Source organism: Dromiciops gliroides, chromosome 3 (assembly GCF_019393635.1).
Source record: "Dromiciops gliroides isolate mDroGli1 chromosome 3, mDroGli1.pri, whole genome shotgun sequence".
In the NCBI taxonomy this organism is placed as follows: Eukaryota; Metazoa; Chordata; class Mammalia; order Microbiotheria; family Microbiotheriidae; genus Dromiciops; species Dromiciops gliroides.
Window position 1 is genome coordinate 522,460,928 of NC_057863.1, and position 10,944 is coordinate 522,471,871.

Genomic DNA, 10,944 nt, shown 5'->3' on the forward strand with positions numbered 1-10,944 from the left:
TTCAGTTGTTCATCATACAATATTGTTACTACTGTGTATAATGTACTGTATACAGGAATATTGTATTCTCTTGGTTCTGCTCACTTCACTCTGCATTAGTACATATAAGTCTTTCCAGGTTTTTCTGAAACCATTCTGTTCATCATTTCTTATAACATAATAATATCCCATTACAATCATATACTTGTTTGGTCATTCCCCAGTTGACAGGCATAACCTTAATTTCCAATTCTTAGCCACCACAAAAAGAGCTGCTATAAATATTTTTGTACAAATGGATCATTTCCCCATTTAAAAAAATCTTTTTGAGATATAGACCTAGTAGTGGTGTTACTGGATCAACGCATATGCAGTTTTATAGCCCTTTGGGCATAGTTCCATATTGTTCTCCAGAATGGTTGGATCAGTTCACAACTCTACCAATAGTGTATTACTGCTTCAGTTTTCCCACATCCCCTCCAGTATTTATTATTTTTATTTTCTATCATATTAGCCAGTCTAATAGGTGTGAGGTGGTACTTCAGAGTTGTTTCAATTTGCATTTCTTTAATCAATAGTGATTTAGAGCATTTTTATATGACTATAGATCTCTTTGATTTCTTTGTCTAAAAACTGCTTGTTCATATCCTTTGAACATTTATCAAATGGGAAATGACTTTTACTCTTATAGATTTGACTCAGTTCTCTATATATCTGATAATGAGGCCTTTATCAGAAATACTTGTTGTAAAAATTCCCCCCCCCCCGTTTTCTGCTTTTCTTCCAATTTCAGTTGCATTGATTGTGTTTGCGCAAAACCTTTTAAATGTAATGTAATCAAAATTATCCATTTTACATTTAATAATGCTTTCTATGTCCTGTTTGGTCCTAAATTCTTCCCTTATCCAGAGATCTGACAGCTAAGAGTTTGCTTTTCTTAGTACTAATCTCTAGCTTAATCTACCCTTCTAATTCCCTATTCTCCTTTTCCCCTCCTATTTCCCTTTTGAGTGAAATGTATTTATGTACCCAATTTTCTCCTCTCTGTCTGTCTGTCTGTCTGTCTGTCTCTGCCTCTCTCTCTCCCTCCCTCCTTCCCTTTCTCTCTATTCTTCCCCCTTTCAACCCACTGAAATGAGAGTGAGGTTCAGGTGTTACTTAATTGCCTGACATTCCCCTCCTCCTTGTTTCTATAGATGCCAACTTGCACATTTGTATAGATGTCTTCTGACCTTTCAGGAGGTACTATCTCTTCACTTCAATATTATCCTCCTTGTTGCTCTACAAACGTAGAGGACACCAAAAAAGTTGGATCCTAGCAAATTATTCTTTCAATATTATAAACCCACATACTGAGAGCCTAATTTGTCCTGGTCTGAGTGCTGTCCAGCCACACTACTTGTTTCCACTTCTGGTGGTTTCCAATATGCCTACTTTGGTTTTCTGATCAACCTGGGACTTTCTAACTATAGCCCTCTGTTTATGCTTCCTCCAGATACAAAGTCTGCTGGTTAGCTGTGTTTCTGACTGGTGGGTCTCTGCCTACTCTGGGAGACTGCTGACTTGTCAGTCTGAGCACAGTTACTAATACAGTTATCTCTGCTACATTGAAGGGGTTAGGGGCAACCCCCTCCACGATCTGAGAAATCCATGGAAAACTGTTTGGCCCTCCCTTCGTAGCAGAGGTCTGAATTATTATGGTATTAAAAGATAAACTATGTTGAAATTATACAATACCTTATGTATATTTTGTGCATTTCTAAGCTTCTAAACTTTTTTGTGTTATCTGCTGGCTTTCACATGTTGTCTGTGGCTTCTGCAAAACTCCCCCAAAATTTTCATTTAATTTCCTATGCTGACCCACAATATATCAAAACCACAATGGGGAAAGTCATGATGTGGAAAAGATAAATGTAGTTTCCATTCCTATTGCCCTCAGGCTTCTGGCTGACTTTTGGTGTAGTTCTGGGGTTGAAGAAGCCACTGTAATTCTTCATTGGAGTTTTTGATTGTTATTCATTTTGGTGTGAATTTCGGATTTTAGGTAAAGGAGGCATGGGAGAGCCAGGTCTGCCACCACTTAGGCAGCCATCTTGGCCAGAATCCCATTTTCCCAGGTATATGCAAGGGCTACCAATCCCAGACTCTATGCACACTAATTTTCTCAACCTCCACACACACTGATTCGCTTAACCCTCTTTGTTTCTGACCACACTCTAGATTCTTACACAAATGACTCAATTCCTAGACTCTTGGAGTCTCCCTGATATATTGCCATCCACATACTTTCTCACCATATCTGGAAGTATCCACCAAGATGTCTCTCACTCTAGTACTTAGATTATATCTCAATAATTCCTAAATAACTCAGTAATAACTCATGGCTGTGAGCAGCTTGTGTCCCTATAGCCTGTAGGTGCATAGCTTTTCCTCCTATTGGATTCTCAGAGTCTATTATGTTCATTTATTCTACAAATATTTGCTGTTTTGAAAAAGTAGATATGAGGTGGGTCTGGAGAGTTCAATAGATGTAAAGGGGGTGACTGGAACAGCTTGTTTCCATTATTAAGCTTTATAAACAAAGTTTAATTAGCCTTGCAGTATGAAGACAAGACTACTATTGGCTCTCAGATCACTGGAGAGCTACTTTTCTTAGCATGGGAAGCTGGCTAGTTTTCTCCTTGGGAAACCATTTTCTGTCTCATAAAATAGCTGCATGTTAATATTATTGTTTCAGTAAATTTGAGACCATATTCCATAGAATGGAAGTGGAAGTGGAAAGTGAGTGCCTTTGTTAATACAAACTGAAGAAATTACAGTGAGTGATGGGAACATTTGTTGTACATCTGTGCTGCCAACTGGGGAGACCAAAAGAGATGAGCCTTATGGGATTTTCACTATAGACTCCAGAGAATAGCCTGGCTAGCTTTCCCAAAACATTAGACTTACAGAATTTCCATCTGTCTCACAGAGCTTGGGTGGGTTAGCCCACCCACACACACCAATATCTCTCTATACCACACATACCCTCCCTAGTCCTGAAACAATTCCTCCCCCCCCCCCCCCGCCCATTTCAACTGCTCTCCATATCACAGACTGAGTCTCTAAGTGTCTATGTGCAGTCATTACACCAAGTTCTCCCTAACTGACACAGGTTCCCATGGAAACCAAAGGAAAAATATATTAGATAGGTGAGGGTTGAGTCTGCTGCCTGTTTTTTTCATTACTCCCTCACTGCTTTCTTTTATGACTTGACAATATAGGGGACTGCCTGTCTTAAGATCTTGAAGTAACAAAGCCTGGGTTCTATCCTTAACTTTGTCATTAATTATATGTATGATCTAGAGCAGATTACTTCACCTCTTTGGGCCTCAAAATGTCTTTATTTATAAAATGAAAGGACTGGACTAAATGCCTTCTAAGTTCCCTTCCCTCTTTAAATCTATACTCCTAAGGTACCATGACCTCTATGCCATAGTTTTCTATTAAATGTAGGAGAGAGGAAGTGACTTTCTGATCTCTCCTTGCCCTGAGAATTTATGATTTAGACATCGAAATCAATTCCCATCTGAGAAACAATTCCCAAATTTTTTATGGAGGTAGAAACAGGATCCATCTTCTATGTCAGTAGAATGTATTATTACCAGTGATAGTCTGACTGGAAGGACATCTTCAAGATGCCTCTCTCCAATCTTTTAGACCCTAAAGATTGAAATTTTATGATTAGATGTTCATTCTTTTGGGTAAGTACAATGCAAATCCCTGTGGAAGAGTATCACATTAAGTTTTGTGATTTATTAATATCTTTGAATGAATTTTTCTGAGTCTTTTTCAATGTAATAGCTTGTAGGAAGCATGTTTTTCAGAAGAAGAGGCAGAATAGATAAAATTAGGAAAAGCAGACTGGACATATAAAGAGAAGCTTAGAATTTAGAAATTCCCTAGAAGGACTGATGTTGTAGAATTAATTCAGGCTGGCCCAGTTATTGAGATTTAGATTTAAAACAAAAATGAGGCACTCATAGACCATCTAACGTCCCACAAGCAAGTTTACTTAACAATAGCATGGAAAGATATTAAGCAAGAATACAGCAGTGATATAATTAGGGGCAACTTCCCTGACCCTATTTTGCCAAGGGGGTCTAATCTGGTAAACAATGTCTGTCAAACCTGAGGAACAAATTCGCTCCTTCTACACTGAACTTTTTTTTGTACTTACATGACCAGAAGTTAGTCAATATTTAGTCCCCTGGACCAATCAGATCTTGAGGATGGTTTCATTACCTTTTAGAGAAAAAAAAATGCCTGCATATAGAGTAGATATTGCTCCTGCAACAGCAGGTTTGGGGGTGGGGGTGGGGCGAGGATGGTGGGGTGGAACTTTAATTAGCCAAGGATACCAGAAGGACAACAGGTGTATTGAGGTATGAGAAGGAATGAGGGCAGGACTAGAAGAAGGAGAGGGATTAACATTACAAAGAAGGTGCTAAGAAAGGAGGTGAAGTGAATGAGCAGAACCAGATGAACATTGTACATAATGATAGTAATATTGTTCGATGAAGAACTGTGAATGACTTAACTATTCTCAGCAATACGGTGATCCAAGACAATGCCAAAGGACTAAAGATGAAGTGTACTACCCACTAGTAGGGGCAGCTAGATGGCGCAGTGGATAGAGCACCGGCCCTGGAGTCAAGAGTACCTGAGTTCAAATCCGGCCTCAGACACTTAACACTTACTAGCTGTGTGACCCTGGGCAAGTCACTTAACCCCAATTGCCTCACTAAAAAAAAAAGAAGGAAGTGAAAGTGTCTCAAGACAGATATTTGCTACTCAATAATTCTCCCTTCATCTGGTCCTGGGTAAAACAGGATTCCATCTGGATAGGTAGCCCTAGCTGGCATCTAAAGAGCTTCTCATTATTATCAATACACTGAAGCCCCAGAGAGGATTCCCACCTCTAGCCAAAGTTATTAAAAGAAAGAAGTAATAATGGAATTTCTGAGGATCTGGAGCAGGAATCAGAGAAAATAGAAACTATTTTCTACAAAATAATATATAGTCATGTTTTAGAGGAGGAAAGTAAGGGCACTGAAGAGTGGAGGGAACAGGTAAGCATCACTTAAGGGAGTTCACAAGCTGAGCCTTGAAGAGAGCTAGGACGTGCAAGATGTGGAGAAAAGAAAGGAAATGTATCCTACCCCTGGGGCACAGAGATGTGAGATAGAATGTAATATATACAAGTTAGCTAGTGTGATTAGAATATAATGTGCACGAGGAAGAATAATATGAAATGAATAATGAGGAAGAATAATATGAAATGATTTGACAGAGAGAGGTTATAACAAGAAAGGTTTTATATTTCAAATGAAAAATTTGCATTTTATCTTATATTACCTTGGCGAACCTGGGTCACAGGAAGGACAGTGGACAAAAAATAGGGAAGGCAGGAAAAGGAGCAAGTATAGAGAGGACTTTAATGAGTTCCATTTTGGGTATATTGAGTTTAAGATGCCTATGCAACATCCAGACAAAGAAGTCAAATAAATAGTTGATGATTTGGGATTGGAACTAAGGAGAGTTAACTGGATAGGTAGATTTGGATGTTGTTTATACAGACACGATAATTGAACCCAAGGAAACTGATGAAATTACAGAGAGTATATAGAGAGAAGGCCTAGAACCGAGCCCTGGGGTCTACCTTGGTATGGGGGAAGATCGTGGATCTTCAGAGACTGAGAATGATTGATTGGTCAGACCTGTAGTAAAAGGACCAGGAAATCAATGTCATGAAAAGCCAAGGATAAACTAGTCAGGAATAAGAAGTGTCAACAATGTCAAATATCAAGTGGTCAAAAAGGAAAAGGGCTAGTGGAGGATCATTGGATTTTTTTAACTATGCTTTTTCAATATATAAAAATTCATTTTTACCTCTATTATACCCACTATTTAAAAAAAATCCCAAACCAAAACAAAGCCCTTGTAACAAATATGTATAGTCAAAGTAAACAAACTCATATATTGGCCATGTTCAAAACATTCCTCATCCCTCACCATGAGTCCAACACATTTCTATCAGAATTTGAATAGTGTTCTTCATCATTCACCCTCTGGAATCATAGTGGGCACTGCATTGAGCAGAATTCTTAAGGCTTTCAAAGTTGTTTGTTTTTAGCACAGTACCCTGGGATGTAATAAGAGGAACGTGCACTGAGGTCCTTCCTTAATTACTTCATGATGCCACTCATGTGAGTGAGCAAGTTCTTCACCCCTGCGCACTGGAAGAGAGAGATGCTCAGTGCCTCTAGCAAGTAGTTTTACAGACACTGGCAGTTCTGACTATGCAGCCAATAGAGTCTAATCCCAATCACATGATAAGCCAACACAGAATATCCATGCTGTGCTACTCCTGACCCTCAGGAGCAGATCCCAAGCAGTGCAAAGCATCTTCTAAATGGTTGTCTTTATCTTAGGTGAATTGGATGTGCATTAAAACCCTGTTACATATACATTTTTTGGTTGTTGTTTGTTTTGGGTGAGACCATTGGGGTTAAGTGACTTTCCCAGGGTCACACAGCTAGTGTCAAGTGTCTGAGGCCGGATTTGAACTCAGGTCCTCCTGACTCCAGGGCTGGTGCTCTATATACTGCACCACCTAGCTGCCCCTACACATACTTTATTGGGGGGGGGTGTAAGGCAATTGGGGATAAGTGACTTGCCCAAGGTCACACAGCTAGTTAAGTGTCAAGTGTCTGAGGCTGGATCTGAACTCTGGTCTTTGTCCACTGTGCCACCTAGCTGCCCCCTACATATACTTTTTAAACTCTCATTTATTTCTGTTAAGAAATATAATTGATCTTGTGACCAAGCTGTGTTTCCTTGGACATTTTGCTCATAGTTGTTTTGTAGTTTTTCCTCCTCAGAGTGTGTGTCTTGGGTATCCTTAGCATCATACTTTACCTTTTTTGTTTTTTTATTTGTTTATTCATTCTTTTACTTTTAGTTCCTGGATTGTGACTTTGTTTTAGGACCAGGATCTATATACTTTTGGTGGGGTCGTGGTGACTTAGTATGATTCTGTCCTGTCTTAACTGAGGTCTTGCTGCTATATTCATAAGGGATTGAGTGTTTTGTCCTTCAAGGATCATAAGGGTAACTTAAGCCAGGGAACAGCAGCCTTTGAGTGGGCCCTGTGTGGTCATGGTCTGTTTGCTGCCTTCTTGAGCTTTCTAGGCTCCAGACCCCAGTTTATGTCTAGGCAGTATATCTGCAGACTTTCTTCTGTTCAGTAGAAAGTAGTTGGCCCCAGTCCTGGTTAGTTGAAAGGCTCAGAAAGTTCAAAGAGACTGCACTGCTGGTTTAGCCCCGTCCTGGGCCAGGGACCAAGTCCCCAATCTGTTCTGGGGTTGCATTTGGTCTAGTCTTGCTCTGGACTAAGGATGAATTTACTATAAACCCTGAGTTCAGAGACCTAGGGGCTGAATTCTTAAGCTAGCCCCCTCAGGGAGTCCTTGAATGTCTGAGTTGGGCCTACAGCCAAATCTATGACTTGTTCTAGCCTACCCCTACTGATGGTCATGTCCTGTTCAGAAGCCTGAGGACTAAGTCCTGAATCTCATTCTGAGAGACCATATGCTACTGGCCTTGACTTAGGGCTAAATCCATGATTTGCTCTTGGTGATACCTCTCTCCTTCCTCCTCATAAGAGCCAATTATCTCTAATGACTAAACTGAGCTACTGGCCTAGCTCTGATCTTGGTCTGGGTCTGAGTTCACAATCCCCTCTGTGTCTGTGATCCCGTGTCTTGTGGGAGATCCCTTGTTGATGGCTTGAGTCTGGTGTTGATTATGTGATGGGAATCCACCCCCTGCTCCACACTTCTTGTCCTGGTTACATTTCTGTGAGTTGAGTTTGTGATCTTGGGCAGGAAAGATGTCTCATTCTAGTTTTTCCTTAGATTTCCAAATCACTACTTGTTCTGGCAGTCTTAGATTTTAGTGGAGTAATTGTGGAGGAGTTGAATTACAGTGCTTCTTTCTACTCTACTATCTCGATGTTCTCCCGGGCTATTGAATTATACAATTAGATACTTGGTAATCTTTGAGAGAACAATTACAGTCATATAATGGAGTGGGTAGATATATCATTTGAGGAGTGAATAGAACATGAGGAAGGTCCTTAACAAACCCCACAAGGCATGAACACAAGGCTTTTGTGATCCTGGTTGCCCTTCTTTGACTACTCTCTAACTTATTAATAGCCTACTTTACCTATGGCATGTAGAACTGAACATACAACTCCATATATGTTCTGACTAGAACAGAAATAACAGGACTATTGCTTTTTTACTCTTGTACAGTGTGGAAGATTTTCAGAACATGTTAGCCAAGAATAGCACAGGATGAAAAGTCTTGGATAAAGGGCTTATTATCTGCCCATGGGTGGTAGCATTCATAAGATGACCAATGCATTCATATATCAATACAAAAACACTTGCTAGGAATACAATAACTTATAAGGATTAGAAAGAAACTTATTATAGTAAAAATAATGATGGAAACGCAAGTTTGGCCAATTCTATAAGTTAGCACCACAAATAAATTCAAATCAAATCCTGTACCACTAGGCAGGATAAAAGCCTTTACTTAATGAAATGTCAACTTCCTTACAGTTAACACAAGTACATGTAAGGATGAGAGTGGAAATATATCAATCAGAAAATAGCCAGAAAAAGAAAATAGGTAACAAGGAACAGAGAGATAAATGGAAAAGGACAGTGATTTGAGAGTCAGGAAATGTGATTTCTTATCCTAGTCACATAGTGTTGAACAAGTCCCTTGGGGGGGGGGGTGCCATTTTGCCCATTGTAGTTCAATAGCACAACTATTTGGTGCTTGGGAACTCTGGTCTTAATACCCTTTTAAAAACTATTTTTTAAAACCATTTTTGTTATTGCCCTGAATTTGATAACCTTAGTTATTGAACCAGGTCAATGAATCTCTAAAGAAATAAAGCTGAATTATAAACACCTTAGTGAGAATAGAATGGGATTCTCCATTCAGTCATTAAGAAGTTTTTTCTAAAATATAGGTATGATCATGTCACCTACCTTCCCTCCTCCCCCACCCCAATCCTTCCAGGAATTCTTTCTGGGCTTCTGTCTAATTAGCATTTTTTTTTCTTTGAGGCTTTGTTTGTAGCTGTTTTTACATCATTGTCTTCTTCTGAGTTTGTGTCTTGGTTTTCTCTGACACTATAGTCAAGGGTATCACTATCCCCTAAGACAGAGCTTCTTAAACTTTTCCCACTCAAGACCCCTTTTGGTTTGAAACTTTTTTTTTACAGGATCCCAGGTATATAGGTATATAAAGTAGGTATACATAACCTTTTATTGTTGCCAAATTTTTTGCAACCCCCACATTCACTTATGTGACCCTGTATAGGATTGAGACCCACAGTTTAAGAAGCTTTGCTCTAAAATATTGAAGCTTACAACTTTGGTGTCATCCTTGACTTCTCACTCTTAGTCACACCACATAACTAATCTGTTGCCAAATATTGTCTTTACCTTTATATTGTATCTTGTATACCTCTCCTCTACTCACACAGCCAGAGTTTTAGCCTAGGCCCCACATCATCTCTGAATTAGACTATTACAGCAAGATTCTAACTGGTCTCCTTAACCTATCCCCCCCTCTCTAATTTTGAGTTCCAAACTCTCTCCCTCCTTCCTAAACCCTCCACAATCAACTGAGCAGCAAGCAATATAATAATAAATAAACCTATGAAATCTACTTTTGCTTTTGCTTTGTCTGAAATCATTATTGCCAATACTGCCTTTTTTTTTACATTAGCTGAATCTTAATAGATTCTGCTCCTGTCCCTTATTTTAACTCTGGGTGTTTCTTTCTGCTTCAAGGGTGTCTTTTGTAAACAACATATTATTAGTTTCTGGTTTCTAACCCATTCTGCTATATGCCTCCATTTGATCTGTTAGCTCATTCCATTTAAAATCAGTTATAGTCACTAACTGTGCATTTCCTTCCATCCCATTCTCTTCTCTTTCTCTTTTTATCATATTCCTCCTCAAAAGTCTATTTTGCTTCTGACTACTGCCTCCCTTCATCCACCTTCCTTTTTTAAATCATCTTTCTTTTTTTTGTCCCTTCCCCTCCTATTTCCCTGTTGAGTAAGATAGATTTCAATATCCAACAGAGTATGCATTTATATTCTTCCCTCTTTGAACTAATTCTGATGACAGGTTCAAACATTGCCCATCACCACCCCTACTTCCCCTTTCATTGTAAACATTCTTCCTTGCATGTCTCTTTTATGTGAGAAAATTTCCCCATTCTATCTCTCCTTTCCCTTTCTCCCAGTCCATCTTTCTTCCCCCTTTATTTTTATTTTTTTAGTGAGGCAATTGGGGTTAAGTTGCCCAGGGTCACACAGCTAGTAAGTGTTAAGTGTCTGAGGCCGGATTTGAACCCAGGTACTCCTGACTCCAAGGCCGGTGCTCTATCCACTGCACCACCTAGCTGCCCCTTCCCCCTTTATTTTTTGAGGTCATTCCAACATAATTGACTCACACAAATGCCCTCTACCTATGGAGTTTCCTTCTAACTATCCTAAAAGTGATAAATGTCTTAGGAATTACATGTATGTATCATCTTTCCATATAGGAATGTAAACAGTTTAACTTTTTTTTCATCCTTTATGAATTCTCTTTCCTGTTTACTTTTTTATGCTTTTCTTGAGTCTTATGTTTGAATGGCACATATCCTATTCATCTGTGCTCTTTTCATCAGGAATGCTTGAAAGTCTTCTATTTCATGAAAAATCCACCCCCCACCCCCCACCCCTGAAGGAATATACTCAGTTTGCAGAGTAGGTGATTCTTGGTTGTAATCCTTAGTATTTTGCTTCCTGGAATAGCACATTCTAAAACCATCACTCCTTTCACA